The sequence below is a fragment of the Ictidomys tridecemlineatus genome, chromosome 2 (genome assembly GCF_052094955.1).
Source record: "Ictidomys tridecemlineatus isolate mIctTri1 chromosome 2, mIctTri1.hap1, whole genome shotgun sequence".
NCBI classification, from domain to species: domain Eukaryota; kingdom Metazoa; phylum Chordata; class Mammalia; order Rodentia; family Sciuridae; genus Ictidomys; species Ictidomys tridecemlineatus.
The window spans coordinates 77,924,735-77,944,641 of NC_135478.1; the positions used below are offsets into that span (position 1 = coordinate 77,924,735).

The 19,907-nt window shown below is 38.9% G+C and overlaps 1 pseudogene; it reads left to right on the plus strand.

Moving 5' to 3' along the window:
* The first annotated feature begins 18,723 nt into the window (after positions 1-18,723).
* LOC144368245 (carnosine N-methyltransferase-like) lies at positions 18,724-19,662 on the plus strand (annotated as a pseudogene).
* Positions 19,663-19,907: the final 245 nt, after the last annotated feature.

Sequence of the window (19,907 nt, forward strand, 5' to 3'; positions counted from 1 at the left end):
ACTGGAAAAAAATGGAAGTTGATCTTAAAAGGTGCAAAGAACTTCTGTGTTCTTGGATATCCAGAATTAATATTGTCAATGTGGCCATACTATCAACAGCAATATACATATTCAATGAATTCAATACAATCCCCTTCAAACTACCAATAATGTTCCTTACAGTATTGAAAAACCAACCCGGAAATTCACTTGGGATAATAACAACAACAACAACAATTTACCAAAGCATATCTGAGCAAGAAAAACTATTTTGAAAGCCATCACAATACCCAATTTTAAATTATACTATAGAGATGAGTAGCAAAAACAGTATGGTATTGAACTGAAAATAGATATGAAGATCCACGAAATAGAATATACCACACAGAGACAACCCACCTGATACTTACAGCCACCTGATCCCTGAGACTAGGGCACCAAAATATGTTGGAGAGGACATCATGTTTTAAACAAATGGTGTTGGGAAAACTGGATACCCATAGAAATACTGGCAAGGATAGGAGAAATAGTGTACACTGACACAATGCTGGTGAGACTGTAAATTATTAGGACAACTCTGGAAACCAATGTGGGGATTCATGAAAAATCCAAGAATGAAACACACAAGCCTCAGCTATTACATTCCTCTTTGCTTATTCTCTAGAACTGCAAGTCAGCATAATATAGTTATACAATCACTTCAATGTTTGTAGCATTCGCCATAAATATATTTAAGATCAATCCAAGTGTCCATCAACAGTTGAATGAATCAAGTGCACACAATTATATGGTAACTAGATCTTTACTTCTGGACCTGCAGCACTGTTGAATGACTCAAAGCACATCATTTTGTACACATCAAACCAAAAAAATTGGAACTCTATATAAACTAGAATCATTATTGCAGAGTGGACACAATGACAGGATTTCCAAGGTACCTTTTTTGGACTTTTCCTTGGGCACAAGGATGTTCGGGGGCAACAGGTGGGCCCCTCTGGACCAAGGCCTGTGGATCCCTTCTGTGTGCTTTGATGTTTTCCAGTGCTCACGTGGGAGGCAAGAGCCTGGGAAATGGGATAAAACAGAGTTAGCTGTTGACAACGTACTAGCAAGAAAAGCAATGGGTCATCATTAGTAATTCAAATAATGATTCAAACAGTTTTAATTTTTAAGTGATAATTGTAAATATCTGGGGGTATAATTTGAGCTTTGAATTCAAGTATATATTATACACAAAGAGCATGCCCAGCATCTTAAATATTTCTTGTATTTTTTTTCCCAGTGAGAAGATCTCTGTCATTTTGATCAACAAAGTTGATAATTTCATTAAGTGAAATAGGTCAGGCACAGAAGGACAAATGCTTGCAAAATATCACTCTTTCATGGAGACTGAAAAATTGAAGGCATAGAAAGTGAGAGTAGAATATTAGTACAGTAGGGGAGACAATGTAACAATTGAATATTAGAAAAAAAAGTTCTGATGTATTTTTGCAGTCTTTGAGCAGAGTTAAATATCACAAAATCTGGGTCTGGGGTTGTAGCTCATTTGGAGAGTGCTTGCCTAGCATGGGTGAGGCACAGAGTGTGATTGTCAGCACCACATTTAAATAAATAAATAAATAAATAAATAAATAAATGTGTATAAATAACTAATACATATTTTAAAATATAACAAAATCTATGTTTAATAAAATTTGAAGGAGGGATGTGAATGTTCTTAGATTTCACACTACTGAACTCATTTTTCACCATTGGGGCAGCAAAGCACCTATGACAGATTGAGCTTTAGGATGAAATTGCAATGTGTGGGCTCTAAAACCCAACAAAATATTATATGCACAAACACAATTACTAAGGTGGAATCATAGAAAGGCAGAGGAAACAGTGACCATAAGCAGAGGCTGTGGTTATGTGGCTTTTGTTCAAATCCTACCTCAAAAATTACATACCTGTGCAGTTAAATAAACCCCTCTGTTTCTCAATTGTTTGCAAAAAGTGTGCATCTGATCCATGTAATGGTGTAAGGCTGACAATAATTACATCCATGCATCCTTAAGAGGACTGGTGCTTTATATGGGTGCTAATGTGTCCTGTCATTAAATAGGACACTTCATTAAATGTGTGGGAAAAAAAGCCCAATCATTGACAGTGTTTGAATAGAGAGGTGTGAAACAGAGGTCATCCTCCAGAGCAATGGGTGAAGAAAATCTATTCCTCATTCTTTACAGATGGATATCTGTAAAGCTCATGGAGAATATCTATGACCTCCTGGGACTATATGTCAGCCTGAAGGGATGGGTGAAACAGAGTCTGTCCACCACAATTTTGAGTTTAGGTGTTTGTAATTTGGAGATTTTATGTGACTCGCCTAGATTCACAACAGTGATGAGCAGTGGATGTGGGACAGGAATGTAGCTATTTACCTGGGACCAGAGATTCCTGAGCAATTGAGTCCTCTAGTGGATTCCCTAGAACCAGGAACCCATAACTCTTCTCAGTCTTTCTCAAATACTCCTCCCCTGAAGCCTCTTTAGTATGAGGATTCAGTAGCAGAAGGTTGAATTATACTAAGAGAAATGTTTCAGTCATAACCCAGGCTTCTGCCTCTTCATCAAAATTACTGACTTAAAAAATGATGATTTCATGCAAATGAAGCCTATCTGAAGGTCAAGAGTAGAGTACACACTTGTAGCCACCCACTCCCAGGGTCTGCTCACTGCCAGCTGCCTCTCAGTGAGCCATCCTGATGAGTAGTTGATGTTCCATATCATCAGGGCTCTGTAGGGCTCACAAACTGTTTGAGAACTTAGGACATTCTAAACCAACTGCCACTTCATTCTTGGCACAACTGCCACTTGATGGATGTTCCAAGAATGAACTTTTCTTGCTTTTCTCACCTGTATGGCTTGTTAATGTGAATTAATGGAGGGAAACAGATACCCTGGAATGATGCTTTGGTGTTTCCATTTCAAAATCTGGCCTGCTCCCATGTCTGCAGACTAATATTCTGGCCATCACCTGAGCATCCAGACAAGGCCTGGTTGAAAACGTGGTTGCTGTAGATTCACCAGCTCTGATCTGGCATATTCCTTCTCCTGGGCTTCCACACCTCTTCCTAGATCCTGCAGGGCCAGAGGCCATACTTATCTGCCTACATGGATCCACCAGTAACTACAACCTGTGAACCTCCACCAATGAATCCTCCTTAAAGATCCCTGAGATACTCATTTCCTCCATTATCAGATGACCCTCCTTTGACCTCACAGCACTGTCCTTTCTGCCTCCTTCCCAGTAGCCCCCGAACATCAGGGATCCCGTAGTCATCAACCACTTGAAAACTTTCCCTGAAATCTCACTCCTCTTTCCTTTCTACAAATGTCTTAATTTAGACTTCTCTAATATTATGTTTAGATCTTCATATACATTCAATTGAGTATGGCCTCTAATTGCACTTTCATGGGATATATATTGCCTTACTTAGCATCCATATACTCTCTCTCACTTTATTTCTTCACCTCATGAAAGCAAGGTAGATGTTCTCCCCCTATTTATTTATTTATTTTAAGAGCACACATGATATTAGCATTAGTAATGGTTCATTTTTCTAAATTTAGAAAAACATTTTCAATAACCAGGTCAATAGTACAAGCAAATATATGAATTGAGTGATAAAACAATATTATCAAATACTTAAATCTTAGGAGAGAACATTCAGGGTCAGAGATGAAAAAAATCAAGAGAAAAATATATTCAGTAAATGTTAACTGCCCTTTGAAGAAACAGACTTAAAAATATCACTGACAACATACCTTCCCCACAGCAGTTTAGATTTCCCATGGCCGACAAGGAACTCAAAACCTCCCTACTCTTCTCCAACTCTGATACCAACTCACTCACTAGATCAACTGAGTGGAAATGGAAGGTAAGATATGTATCCCACATTACCATGGTGACTGGTCAACATGGAACTTTCATTGTGAGCACATGCCACATTCCGAGCTGCAACTATTCTCTTAGTAAGTGTATTTTCATGTCCAAGTGTGTTATTGGAGAGTGTGTGATTATTGCTTTAAAAACTGAAACCTAGACCCATACATTAATATTCTGTATTTATAAAAATATGTTAATTCAGGAAAAAGGATTTTGCTCTTCAAATATTTTGATCATATAATTATGGATTGAAAGGGAGGCATAGCTATGATTTTGAGAATCAAAATAGATTCCATTTCTGCTTTGAATGCCAAACCTACAGATGTCTCAATCTTTCTGAATCTCCAGACATTTTTAGACAGAAAAATGTAAAACTTCTTTTTGATTCAGAATGAAAATATACACAAAGAATTGTATTTTAATAATTGGAGAGATTTTCTGGTGGGATTTCAAGATTACATCCCCCTTATTTGAAATTTGAAAACAAAACTCTTTTCTATTTAGTAGGATCTAATCCAGTCATTTGAATTAATCTTCTTCTTCCATGACTCCTGATGATGAATCCGGTTTTTTTGCTTATCACCTGACCCTGTCATCTCATACCACAAGAGGTCATGCTTGAAGATGCCCATGATGAGCTCTAAACAAACAAGGTATGAAATACCTCCACATTGTAAACACTCTCTGTGCTAAGCCCAAGGCCAACATCATTCTAAATGAGAAAAACAGAAAGCATTATCTCTAATGAAACTCAAGCAAGGCTGGGATGTCCTCTTTCATCCCTTCTATTCAATATAATCTTTAAACTCAAGTCAGAGGAATCAGACAGATGAAAGAAATTAAAGGGATATGAATAGAAAAAAGAACTCAAATTTCCACTATTTGCTTATGACATACTTCTATATTTAGAAGATCCAAAAAAATTCCCCAGAAAACATCTAGAACCAATACATATATTCAGCAAATTAGGACATAAAATCAATACCCATGAAACATGCATTTCTATACATAAGCAATGAATCTACAGCAAGAGAAATTAGGAAAACCTCCTCATTCACTCTCACCTCAACACAAAGCAAAACCCAACAAACAAACAAACAATAACAATAACAACAACAAAAAAAAACTTGGGAATCAACCTAACAAAAGAGGTGAAAGACCTCTACAATAAAAATTAAACAATACCAAAGAAAGTAATTGAAAAAGATCTTAGAAAATGGGAAGATTTCTCATGCTCTTGGATAGGCAGAATTAATATTGCCAAAATGGTCATAATACCAAAACATTTACCAAGATTTCATGCAATTCCTATTAAAATCCCAATGACATTCTTTTTTTAATTAAAAGCACCAGGCTAAGACTAATGCTCTCCCACATGGGGTCTCTCCCCTGGGGCCTCTCCTGACCCTCTTTCTGGCTTTGACTTATGCTTCCCCTCAAGGAAGTCATTCTCTGGGGACTTTCAGGACCTTCTTTTTGCATAGGAGTTTTTTTTTTATCTCCCAGGTTGCATCTACCTGCGAGGTTCTCAGGATATTTATCCTGGCCCCAGCAACTCAGGCAACTCTGGTCACACCAGTAACTCTGGACACATTGAGGAGCCATTCCCTCCTGGCACCCCACTGGAGCCCACAAGCGAGGTGGATAGGTCACTACAGGAAGCAATTGTGGTGCAACTGCTGCCAGTGCTGTGGCTGTTGCTCCTGCTGATCCTGATTTCATTATTACAGAGGCTTGTAGAGGAGTATGGAAACCCCACTGGGATTGGCACTGAATGTAGAGTACAGACATTTTCACATGGGGTTGCATTGCCTGGGACTAAAGACATGGGTGTCCTGGCACACAAAGCAAAGATGCTGGGGCTGGCATCTGGGCTTCCAAATGTGGCATGCCTTGTGCTTCAGGTGCCACCTCCTCTGCCTGCTCCTCTCCTTCCAGGGGCCATGCCACAGCACCATGCTTTTGGGCTCCCATAACAGGTACAAACTTTGGGGGCAATGCTGACCTACCAATGCTGACCTCTCAGCCTGAAATAGCCTCTCACATAGTACTTCATGCTCATCCATCACCTGCTGCAAGGCAACCTGAGTGAAGCTCAGCTGAGAGGTAGCATCATCATGCTCCTCACACAGCCATTGCATCTTAGAGGCCAAAGCCCAGCAAGCCACCTCACACTCCTCACTCCTCCACCTGATCCTGCAGCTGACAGACCTGACTCCCCTGCTGATCCCCCTGCCTGGCCACCACTTGCACATGTTATCCACAAACTTCAGTTTTTCTCTTTTACTACTGCCTGTGTTTAATATTGGTTAGTCATTGTGAAACTTAAAGCTCTTTACAAGCATTTCAATGAATGAATGAATGATACTCATTTCCCAATGTTTAGATTGTGATCCTAGTTTTCATTTGTATAGTAAATTGTTCATTTTCCATGAAGGATGAGGATGGAGCCAGACAGTATCAATTTGGTGACAAAGGATCTTTAGGTATGTAGATATTTGGGTAGGTGAAGTCAGGTATTTAAAGCTGCAGGCGTCCACCAACCTCTAGTGGTCCTGGGGCTGACTTGGAGGTCCTGATAGGTTGGTCTAGGGCATAGGAGATGGCCACCAGGGTGCTCAGGCCAGTCTCCTGTTATCTACCTGACTCTGGAGGAGGCTGAGAACCTCTGGGAATGTTTCCTGTGGTGCCCCTATTGCTGGCCTGCAGCAGGGTTCAGAGAATCTTCTGGCCATATTTCTGGGCCTAGTCTCCTCTGCAGGGTCTGGCAAGGTGCAGAGGGAGAGGCCTGGGTGTACAGAGGGGAGGGATTGAGACAGGACACCATGGAGTGGAGACCCATGAGGTGCAGAAAGGGATGAGAATGGTGGGAGAGGAGAGGCCCTGCAGAGGGTGGAAAGAGCCTGAACATGCTCCAGACAAGGAGCTCCTGCAGGGAGAATCACACTCCAGCTCAGGCAGCCATTGACCTGATTGGGGGGGACATTCACCCAGTCTGTACCCCACACCAGCAGTCCACTGAGGGCTCCTTCACAATGCCCTTTTCATCCAAATGTGGATAAAACCTACAGAACTGGGATGGCTGACCCAGCCCCTCTCAGCCTTGCTCATGATTATGTGTCTGTTTCACTGTGGAAACCTCACATCCTCCTCCCTGTCTCATGATCACTGTCATCCCATAGTGAGTGTGTTTGGTGCTGAGGTCTGAGGCCATCTGTGTCAGCCAGACACTTGTGTTCAGGAGGATGCAGGAGTAAATACTACCTAAGTAAATCTTTACTTCAGGACATTCTTGAAAAACAGTTGTCCAGAGAAACACTGGCTGCATTGAGCTCTCAATTTTCACCCATGCAAGTTGTTTTATTATCAAAAACTGATCATCATACCCTTTCCCCTCATATCCTCACCAACAATTATTGTTGCTTATATTCTCCATGATTGCCATTCTGAATGGAGTGAGATGAAATCTTAGAATGTTTTGATTTACATTTCTTTAATTGCTAGAGACATTGGATTTTTTTCATATACTTTTAATCAATTGTATTTCTTCTGTGACGTGTCTAGTTCTTTAGCTATTTATTGTTTGGGTTATTTGGTTTTGTTTGTTTGTTTTGTTTCATTTTTCTTTTTGTGTTAAGTTCTTTTACTTAATTAGGTGCAACCATTATGAAAAGATGTATGGGGATTCCTCAGAAACTTGAAATGGAACTACCATTTCACCTAGCTTTCTCACTCCTTGGTTTATACAAAAGGACATAAAATCAGCATACCTCAGTAATGCAGCCCCACCAATGTTTATATCAGGTCAATTCACAATAGCTAAACTATGGAATCAACCTAGGTTCCCTTCAACAATTGATCGATAAAGAAGATATAGCAAATATATGCAATGCAATATTACTCAGCATTGGAGAAGAATGAAATTATGGCATTTGCTTGAAAATGGATGGAGCTGAAGAATATCACGGTAAGCAAAATAAGGCAATCCTTTTTGATAATGTTAATTCTTTCTGTCCAAAAGCAAGATAGATATTTCTGTATCTTCTATGATTTCTTTCTTTAGGGTTCTGTAGTTTTCATTGTATACGTCTTTTACTTTTTTCTTTGATTCCCAATCATCTTATTTTATTTTGAAGTTTATACAAATAGGGTAGTTTTCCTCATTTCAATCTCAGAGGATTTGTCGCTCGTATACAGAAGTGCCTTTGACTTATGGGTGTTGATTTTATATTCTGCTATTTTGCTGAATTCATTTACTAGTTCTAGAAGTTTTCTCGTGCAGATTTTTGGGTCTTCTAAGTATAGGATCATATTGTCAGCTAATAGTACTAATTTAAGTTCTTTTTTTCATATACATATCCCTTTAATTTCTCCCATCTGTCTAATTGCTCTGCCCAGTGTTTCAAGAACTATGTTGAAATAGAAGAACAAAAGCCAAATGTTTTCTCTGATAAGTGGATGCTGATCTCTTAAGAGGGAGTGGGAGGAAAGAATAAAGTAACTTTGGATTGGGCAGAGGAGAGTGGAGGGGGTGTGGAGCTGGGAAGGATGGTGGAATAAGACAGACATTATTACCTTGTAAACATTAATGATTTTGTTACTGGTGTGTCTCTGCACCAGGTATATCCAGAGGAACAAGAAGTTGTGCTCCATTTGTGTACAAAGTGTCAAAATGTATTCTCCTGTTATGTAAAACTAATTGGAACCAATTTTTAAAAATTTAATAGCATTGAAAGGCTAGCCATAGATTAGGGCTGAATCCCATGATCATTCACACATTCTGGTTTCTTGATCTCTTTCATGGACCTGTCTTTGCTTCATTTGGTGCCATTTTTCCCTCCTCCTAGGGAAGTACACTATGAAATTATCTACATCGCTGTCCCAGAATGTATCTCCACAAGGACAAACATGTACTTGCTTTTATGCTACACAAAGTTTAGTTTTGATCAGATTTAGGAGGCATGTGAGCATTTCTTCTTGGGTGTAAGAATATGGTGGTCCTTGCCCTCCCCTAAGTCCCATGTGCACACTTCTTAATTGTATGAGCTGTTGGACAAACTTGTCCTCAGACACTGAGAACTGCTTTGGTCAGGTCAGCATGTGTCATGCTGTCCATGACATCCTACAGGCTCACAATCTTTTGTTTTCTCAGTCAAGGCCAACCTGTCAAAGGAGGTCCTTTTCCTGACACACTCTGTTCAAATGCAGGGAAGAGAGTGTGAGTGTCTAATGCAGAAACCAGGTTCTCTAGAGACACTGTCCATCCAGAAAACTGTGAACTATTTGCTTCATGGTTATGGATGGAAGTGATATGACTTTCAATTTAAAATCAAAAAAAATTATTTTTTTTTCTTTTTCTTTTGGTACTGCAGTTTGAACCCAGGGCGGTTTCACCCCTGAGCAACAAATTCAGCCCTTCTTTTAATTTTTCATTTAGAAATAGGGTCTTTATAAGTCGCTTAGGGCCTCCCTAAGTTACTGAGGCTGGCTTTAAACTTGGAATCCACCTGCCTCTGTCTCCTGGTTTACTGGGGTTACAGGCATGTACCACCTCACCTGGCTTTAACAAATCCATTGGGATAACTCAATTTCCAGTCAGTATCTCCATTCTAATTCCATAGCTTGGATGTAGTGGGAAACCAGCTGAGTGAGTGGAGACCAAGGTCATGCCCGTGGCTCAGTGGGTGGTACACAGAATAACACTGGGCAGGTGTTTCCTGTCCCACATACCCTTCTGTGTCACCATGAGTCACTGCCAGCTGCTCCTACTGCCATGTGCTGTGGTACAGAAGTAGTCTCATCTGTGACCTGATTCCTGCTGGTGGACAGGTGGCTGGGTTTTCAATGTTGAAACCTGAAATCAGACCAAGGATAGTGTATGTCATTTGCTATCATAATTGACAAGTAAAGGAGCCTGGCATGGTTTCTGCTGGTACTAATGTCCATACTTATGCCCCAATTTGCCTTTAGAGCAGTGTTACTAGCTGTCTTACTCATGGCCTATACTGAGGATGGCTGAGTCAGGTCAGAGGAGGCCAAGGTGACTCCACAGAGAGAAAAGGAGAGGTGGGATTAACATTGAGAAAGATTTCCAAAGGATTTTCTGCCTGCCTAGTCCAGGCTCACTTCAAGGATGCTCTTGGCTTTCTGGTAGCCCCCTCCCTTCAGTGTAAGTCCAGTGTCTCATGGGCTGACTGGAGGGTGGTGTCATTGATCATGTGAGCAGCAGCCCCTCTCTTCTGGCAGCTATGGCCCCTCAGACTCACAGCAACCAGTAAGCAAGTGTGGATCTAAAATCCTGAGGATCCTGCCCCCCAAAGGCAGAGCCATGCTGAGCTGAGAGCCAGCTCCAGGTTTATCCCAGAACTCTGGGCTCCATGGGTCGGTCCCTTGAGGAAGAACTTGTGCAGTAATAGGAGGGTTGTGCAGACCAGGGTGGAGGTTCCCCTGAGTCTGCATCCTGAGGCCTCGGCTGGGCTGGCTTGTCACGTCTTCTCTTGTTCCAATCTAAGAGATTTCTGTCCATCATGCAAATTATCCTTAGCTGCAGGCTGATTCTGGAGGAGATTTTTGATAAGCAGCACTTATCCACAGGGGACAGGGAGAGGAGGGACAGCCCTTCACACTCACCCTCAGCCCCTAGGATGATTCTGCATGGTGTGGTCTCCTAGCTTCTGTTGACAAATGCTGCCCAGACTGTGACTTCTTAGATGGACTCTGTGCTCAGGAGGGCCTGGAGGTCATTGGGATTATCAGGAGATTGAAGCACATGCAGGTAGGAGGACACCTGCATGACCCAGGTGCTCTTTGTTCCAGTGCAACAAGCTCTTATAAGAAATATTCATGATCGTTTTTGTATAACAGTATTCTGAAACAGAGGTCATATAAATGTGTATTACCATCTGAAGCAAGGTAGATACATTTTTATAAAGAATACTTCTGAGTAGTTATCCTGGGGTCTGATCTTCAGAGAACAGTGGGTGAGATCAGCATCTTTTTGGCTAGGAGAATGGCAACCAGCATGTTTTTTTCTCTTGGTTGATATTTTTCTATCTCTTCTTCCCTGCCCCACCCTCTGCAATTCATCTATATTCCCCTCTTCTTCACTATGTAATATAATAGTAATGTTGCAATCTTTAGTAATTAATTTCTCAACAACTTCCAGATCATTACTATGATTGTATACTTGGGAACTGTGAAAAAACAGTTTTAACTAGTTTTTGTTTCTCATAAGGTTGATTAGTATATGGTTTGTTCTGAAGTGCTTGTATAAACAGGGTTTAATGTTTATACCACTCTCTCATGTGGTGCTGATTGTGAGAAGAGAAGAGGACACACATTGAGTGTAGTAAGTATGAACAAATGGATATTCTCCCAACCAGGTTCTCTTAAGAGAAAGCAGCTCATGAAATAGTTCCTTGTATAAAAGTAGAAGCAATAATCATCCCAGAAGATGAACAGACATATAAGTGAAAAAGTAAAGTATCAAACAATCTCCAAATAGCTCACAACACTGATCAACAACTGATCCCATTGATATCACAGTTAAGGAAATGATGAAGAAATAATTTAGAAAGTTTGTACTTAAAATGTTCAGTGACTTAAAAGATTTAAAGAATGAACTTGAGATGAAATACAGGAAGTGAATGATCATTTCAATAAAAAGAGAGATTCTTAAAAAGGACCAAATGGAAATCCTGGAAATTAAAGACTCAATAAATCATTTTTGAAGGCAGAATGTCAGGCTTTGAAGATAAAGTATATAATACTGAACATAGAGTCAAAAATAAAGAAAAGATATTAAGTAACCGTGACCAGAATATTGAAGAAATCTGAGATAACATTAAGAGACCAAATCTAAGAATCTTTGGTGTTTTTAAAAAACAAACTAAAGGAGTGCACAATTTTTTCAATAAAATGCTCAGAAAATTTCCCAAACCTTAGGAACAAGGAGAAAATTCAGACTTCAGTCACTCAAAAGGAGCTAGGGGAGGACTGGGGGCCCATAAAACTTGTGGTAAAGTGGTGGCAATGTCCAGGAGCACGTGGCACCAGCAATGGGGCCTTGCTCAGAGCAGAGTGCCCTGGGTGTTAGCCTGCCCTTGGTTCCCTGGAAGAGGACCAGTGATCAGGTTGAGAATGGCAAAAGCAACAGAAGCAGATGCTCAAATGCTTCTCTGTATTTTTTAGCCTAAGCCAGGGGCGGCCAGGCCATGTGGCCCAAGTAGCTGGATGGGGTCAACTGCACAAGATGGGAATTCTCTAAACCAGGATATGGAGGCTATTCACTAAGCAGGATAACAAAATTATCACTGTAGGTTTGGACAATGCGGGGGAAACTAGCATCTATAAAAACTTTCTTTTTTTTTATTTTCAAAATTATAGGTTCTCCTTAAACTTTTTAAAGAAGAAAATTATACTACATTAAAAAAGATACTTAACTCTTACAATATTAATGTAAACCATAGTTTCTTGAAACATTTGAAAACATCATAGAACATAAGCTCTTACTGACAGAAGGATGTTAGTTTTTCAATATTTTTATAATTTCTTTAGCTTTGCTCCATGTCAAGGGGAAGTCTTTTTTTGTATGTGATTAAAGATGTGGAGGAAAAATATCTAATCAATTTCCTTCAAATAAATATTTTTTAGTTTATATGATAAATTTGGAAGACAAAGGCCAGTTTTCAATCTTCATTTTCTATTGTCTGAGCTTCCATTTCACTTATTCTCTTTTTGGCTGTGGTGTCAAAATATGGTTACAGGAGAAGTTTAGCTTTAAAATGGTCACACTGCATAAGAAGTATAATAGTCACTTGGTCTCTTGCATAAGAAGAAGACCACAGAAGCCATAAGTGTGATTTAACAATGTTTGACACATTTTAACTCAAAAAGAGTAGAAAAAGGAAACAAGAATCGGTACAACTCAAGTAAGTGTTTGCCATTTTTTTAAATTTAACATTCAATGTTGGCTCAAATATCATCTTTTCAGCGTGGTATTCAGTGACTTCTTGATTTTTAATTGCTAATTCTCATCTATTTCCTGGGGAAATATCTGGTAGAATAACTGAAAAAAAAAAATAAAGCAGACTTTTAAAAATAGTAAAAATAGTGGAAAGTAAGGGTTTACATTGATATGAAGGGGGGAAGCATACTTCAATAGTGAGATCCACCTTTAATAATTTTATATGAATAAAATAGTACATATATACTCTACAGTAGGCAGTAAGGTAGAAGAGATAGTGATTAATGATGTACATTTCCTAATGTCGGATATTGGTGGCCAAGAATCTCTTTATTCTTCCTGGAATACTTATACTAACACTGACTTCATAATAGAATTAATGAAAGTGTAAAACTACCAAAGATCAATGAGATTTTTGGTCCTTTTAGAAGATAAGACTGATAAACTCTTAGCCAAATTAACTAAAAGAAATAGAAAGAGTCAAATCAACACAATCATAGATGAAAAAGGAGATATCACCACAGACAATTCTGAAATTCAGAGGATCATTAGAAACTGTTGTGAAAACTTATATCAATAAATTAGAAAATCTAGAATATATTGCCAAATGCTGAGACACATATGACTGACCCAAAATGAATCATGAGTATCTGGAAAATTTGAACAGACCAAGATGAAGCAATATAATTGAAGCAGCAATTAAAGCTTTCTAACAAAGAAAACCTAGGACCAGGTGGATTCTCAGCTGAGTTCTGTGAGACTTTTAAAAAAGAACTAATGCCATTTCTCATCAAAATTTTCGATGAAATAGAAAAGGAAGGAACACTGTCAAATGTCACTCTATAAGCCAATGTCTCCCTTGAAACCGAAACCAGACAAAGACATATCAGACCAATATACCTGATGAAAATTGACGTGAAAATCCAAAATAACAAATTGACATGCCACATTTAAAATCACTTAGAAAGATAGTACAACATGATCAAGTGTATTTTATTCCAGGAATGTAAGGGTAGTTCAACTTATGCAAATCAATAAATGCCATTCACCACATGAATTATGTGATTATTAAGTATAAGAATCATGTGATTATCCCAAGTGATGCGAGAAAACTATACAAAAAAGTCCATCACCCATTCATGTTGAAAATACTGGAGAAGCAGACCCACAAGGAAAAGGACCCCTCTGCGCCCACCCGGCCTGTCCCCCCGCACTGTGGACCGGAGTCTCGGGCCAACGCCCACACCACCCTCACGGGCCTGGAGTTGCTCACAGCTCAGCTGGACCCTGGCCGCCTCCGCTGGGAGGTGAGTCGGACAGATGCAGGGATTTGGCTGGAGTGCTGCGAGCACCGAGGAGCAGGGGCTGGTGTGGTGGAGCACCCGGTGTGGGGTCGGGCAGCCCTGCAGGTGACCAGCTTGCGCTATGGATAGGGCCACACCCTTCCGGCAGGGCCAGAGGGCTTGTTCACTGATCGCGGCGGCCAAGGCCAGCGAGACCAGCTCTCTGCGGCACTCGGATGCTGCCATGGGAGCTGACGGTGTCCTGTGTCAAAGGAGTCCAGAGGGAAAACCGGAAAGCACATGCCACAGGGCCAAGCAGGTCTGGACACTGCCCCTTTGTGGGGCATGGAGTGGGCAAATGGACCAAAACTGGGGACCCTTGGTGGAAGGGATGCTGTATTTATAGGTCCTCTCAGTCCAGGCATATTAACAGATGGGCAGTGACAGGTGTCCAGCATATTTCAAAGGAGGCAGCAGGTGTGTGGACCAGGCCTGGAGAAGGTGGCCAGGGTGTGTGTTTGCCTGATCAGATGGGGAAGGAGGACTTTCCAGGGCCCAGGGTGCCAGAGATGGACAGTGAACAGGGCAGTGTTTATGGTAGCCCTGGGACATGCCACCATGTGTCACAGTTCAGATGGGAAAAGGACACAGACCACATCCCTCAGGACCCCAGGGACAAGTTGCAGGATGCTACCAGGTCACCCATGGAGCCTGGAACTCAGTGGGCTAGGGAGGCTCCCATGTCCCATGGTGGCTTGTACTGCCATCTTAGCACCAGCCCCACTCCATTCTGGTGGATATGGCCGTGTGCAAGAAAAGAGTGTCTGCAAGAAAAGAGCTCTTTGTTCAAAGTCTTGCCTGCCCAGGGACAGAGCCAGGAGACCTGGTTTATAACTAGTGTATGTCCTCCAGTTATAAGACCCATAGGTCTGTGAAATCCCTCACTGGGTACCCGGTGCCATCTCTTAGCATGTGGGGAAGAATCCCCACAGGAACCAAACCCAAAGCATTCCATATACTTTCCAAAAGGATAAGACAAAGTTCAAAAGTAGTAGTAACTTCAGAAGAAGATATACAAGTGACCAACAAAAATATAAAAAAGTGTTCAACATCTTTAGTAATTAGAAAAATGCAAATCAAAACTACTGTAGGATTTCATCTCACCCCAGTCAGAATGGCAGTTATCAAGAATACAAGCAATAACAAGTTTTGGAGAAGATTTTGGGGAAAAGCTGCACCATATATTCCTATATTCCTGGTGGGATTGAAACTTGGTTCAACCACTTCGGAAAACAATGTGGATATACCAAAAAAACTTGAAATGGAACCTCCTTTTGATCTGGCTCTCTCCTTCCTTGGTCTGTACTCAAAGGACTTACAAATCAGCATACTATAGTTATAGCCACACCAATGTTTATAGCAGCTGAATTCACAACAGCTAAACTGTGGAACCAACCTAGATGCCCACCAATAGATACATGGATAAAGAAAATGTTATTTATATACAGAATGAAATATTACTCAGCATAAAAGAAAATAAAATCATGGCATTTGCAGGTAAATGGATGGAATTAGAAAATATCATGTTAAGCAAAATAAGACAACCCTAAAAATCTAAAGGCAAAAATGTTTTCTCTGATTAGTGGATGACAATCTATGATAGAGGGGCATGGGAAGAATGGAGGAACTCTGGATTGGGCAAAGGGGAGGGTTTATGGGGGTAGGAAAAATGGTGGAATGAGGTGGACATCATTACCCAAGGTACATGTATGATTGCATGAATAGTGTATTTCAAATCATGAATTGAAATGTTGCACTCCATTTTGTGTATGATGAATTGAAAGACACTCTGTTGTCATGTACAACTAGAGAGAACAAGTAAAAAAAGAATAAGATTGGGAAAAAAAATAAAAAAACATTTGGAAGTGTTTCTTCCCTTTCAATTTCATAGAGTAATTTGAGGAGGGTTGATGGTAGTTATTCTTTGAAAGTGTGATAGAACTCAGCTGAGACTGCATCTGGTCCTTGGCTTATCTTTGCTAAAAGTTTTCTTATTATTTCTTCAGTATTTTTATTTTTAATTATTTTTATATATATTGTTCTTTTAAATATACATGACAGTATAGTGTATTTATATATATATATATATATATATATATATATATATATATATATATATATATATGAAGGCTAACTTCAATCTTGTCATTTTATATTTGCTGCTTAGGTTTTCTATATCCTCTTAGTTCAAGTTAGGTAGGTAGAAATTTGTTGTTATTGTATAGATTATTCAGTTCACTAAAATAAAAGTTTTCAAATTAGCCTTTACTGATCAAAAATATCTCTCTCTCTGTGTGTGTGTATGTGTGTGTGTGTGTATATATATATATATATATATATATATATATATATATCTCCCTCAAACTTTGTAAGATTGAGTCTTCTTTCTCTTTTTCTTGAGAGTTATTTTGGTTAGGGTGGAGTTCAAATATTTTTATTTTTCAAAGAAACAACTCCTTGAATCATTAATTCTTTGTTTTATAATTTTATATTCACTAATTTTAGTACCTATATTCATTATTTTCTGTCTTCTGTTGATTTTGGAATTAGCTTGCTCTTGCTCTCTCAAAGCCTTCAAATGTAAAATTACTATTTTGCTGGGAGTTTTTTTTTTAAACATATAAGCACTAAATGCTATAAACTTTCCAGTAGAACTGCCTTTCTAGTGTCCCAGAGATTCTGATATGTGTATATTTATCTCATTTGTTCTGAGAATTATTTTATTTCTCCCAATTTCTTCTAAGATCTATTTTTTATTCAAAATTATATTATTCAACCTCTGATTTAAAGTGATTTCTGCTTTTTTCTTGTTATTGATTTCATTTAAAAATATTTTCAAGTTTTAATGATATAAAGAAGCACTTAAGACATGAAGTTAGGAATAAAACTCTTTCTACTGTTATTTTGAAACTTAAAAGAAAATTGTTCTAATTTATTATACATGATGATAAAATGCATTTTGACACATCATATAATTTTACTTCATTGAGATATTATTTGAAATACTTTCAGGAATTGTTTGATTCTTTTGTTTTTGCTAAAATTTGCTCTTTGTCCTAAAATATTCTGAAATTTGGAGAATGTTTCAATGAAATGGGGGAAAAGTGAATTTCATTTTTGGTGGGGGATAAAATGTTACATATATATTGGGAAGGTCTATTTATTTAGCAGTATTTTTAGGTCTGAATAGTCATTACCTCGTTTATGTTTGAATGATCTATTGATACGAGAATTTTCTGATAGATCAGTGGAACACATTTTATATTGTGAGTTAGCAGACCCTATGAGGAAATACAGTTTTGTGTGCCCTTCTGAAGAAAAACTCCATGTATCCAAACTTGACAAATCTGGTGTGGATTTCCCTCAAGTAAATTTCAGAATCTGTGGAGACCATCCCACACTAGTTTTCTATAGGATGGCCCTTTGTAAGAACTCTTTGTGGGGTTTACTGTTATGTATGTGATGTCATTATTTGCTGTCAGAATTCCCCCCATGAAATGCCTTCTATGAACCTGTACATTTGAATAAAATTTGTGTGTATTTGAAAAAAAAAAAAAGAAAATACTGGAGAAACCCTAGTGTTTAAAACACTAGGAATGGAAGGAAATTATTACAATACTGTAAAGGCTATATATGACAAATTCAAGGCCTACATCATACTTACGGATAAAAACTGAAGACATTTCCTCTAAAATCAATAACAAGACCGGGTATCCACTTTCATCATTACTATACACTATAGTCCTTGAAACTATCACCAGAATAATCCAGCAAAAGAAAGAAATTAAAGGGATACAAATAGGAAAACAAGTCAAGTTATCTCTGTTTGCTGTTGACACGATCCTATATTTAGAAGTCCCAAAAAACTCCACCAGAAAACGTCTAAAGTTGATAAACAAATTCAACAAAGTAGCAGGATAAAAGGTCAGCTTATATAAATTAATTGCTTTCCTCTTCTCCAGTAATGCATCTGGAAATCAGGAAAAGTATCTCATTCACAATAGCCTCACAAATACTTGGGAATAGAAACTGGGGTGGTGGAGCACTAACCTAGCATGCATGAGGCACTGGGTTCGATCCTTAGCACCAAATACAAATACATAAAATGTATTCATTTACAACAAAAACTATTTTAAAAATACTTGGGAATAAATCTTATCCCAGCTAGCCAACCAACTTATACTGCAGACCTGCCAATTTACATATATCTCTGATGCCCAGGTACAGGCAATGTCAGAGAATAGATAATTTGGTAAGACATTGACATCAAACTTCATATACTACAAAGATAACACTCAGTATTAGCTTGACAATTTGCAAGAATTTTTTGTCTTACATTCATGCAAATTTGTAAATTATATCATGAAAATATACATTAAAGCACTTTATTTTTAATCTATATACTTGAAAGCAACTACAATCACTCCTTGAAGGCCATACAAGCTCAGTAGCTGAAAACCAGTCAGACCCCAGTGTGTTTGGAACCCTGAGATTGGTGGGGGAGGGATGGGCAGCCTGTTCCGGGCATGTCTGCAACGAGCGCCATCTGGAGGAAACCAGCCGCCACAGCCCTTTCAGTAGCTAGGAGCAGCAAGGCTGAGATGCCTAGGGCCAGCAGGCAATCAATCCAGCAACACTGTTGCCTCCCACTGACCCTTTCTCAGCTGCACAAGGGCTGCAGGGGAGGCTTGGGCAACCTCCGTGAGAGTAAGAAAAATGCAAGTGCAGTTCTCTGCGTGGCTTTTGAGCTAATCATTAAAGAAATTTTGAGTTTTTCTAAGACAGATGGGATCCTACTAAAGAACTTATTCTGATACCTGTTGTTGAACTAGGAAATCTGGACTGGGAATTAGCTGTGTTAGGTGATCCTTGTCAAGGATAGGAATTAAGTGTTTTTTATGTTGTTGTTGTTATTTTAGGCTCTTTTATCTCAACCTTGTTCTGAACAGATGTTCTAAAATTAATAAACATACACTTTATTCCTGGATCTACCTGTTTAGCAATAATGGGAGATCAGAAGATCAGATGCCACCCATTTTTTCTCTGATGTTGACCCCCACAGTCTTCCTCCTGGTTCTAAATTTTGTTTGACAGCAGAAGATTTTCAGGAGATTTATTCATAATGCGGTAGGTGGCACTATATTGCCACCTGTTTCTGTATAGGCACAGCTCACAGTGTAATTGACTATATTGATACAATATGAAACACATTCAAGCCAGGTGAATTTTGATAAATCTTGGTTCTCTGCTGTACTACTTTGAAAATTTGGCAAAGAATTTTCCATAGAATTGAGCTATGAGGATATAAACAATGTTGTTCTGCAAAATAGATTCCAGGTACAGGTGGACAAAGAATTCGTATTGTCAACATAGACTGTGAAGGATTTCTCTATGATGAAATACTGTTATGAATTTGTCTTATTTGTAGTTCATAAGCCACAATAATGGTTTTAGGTTATATCACTCAGAAAAGTTTAATAAGAACAAATGGTGAGATAAACAACTCAAAATCAACTATCAGTGATTACAAGACATCAAATCAGTGGTGCCTTCTTATTTCTAATAGTATGTAGAAATAGTGTCTATTCACTTTAAGTTACCACTTCTTTTGTTCCTAAATAAAGTATGCAATGCATATTTCCATTGCACAAGTAAAAATGGAGGAAATAACCTTCATATATACTTTTTCA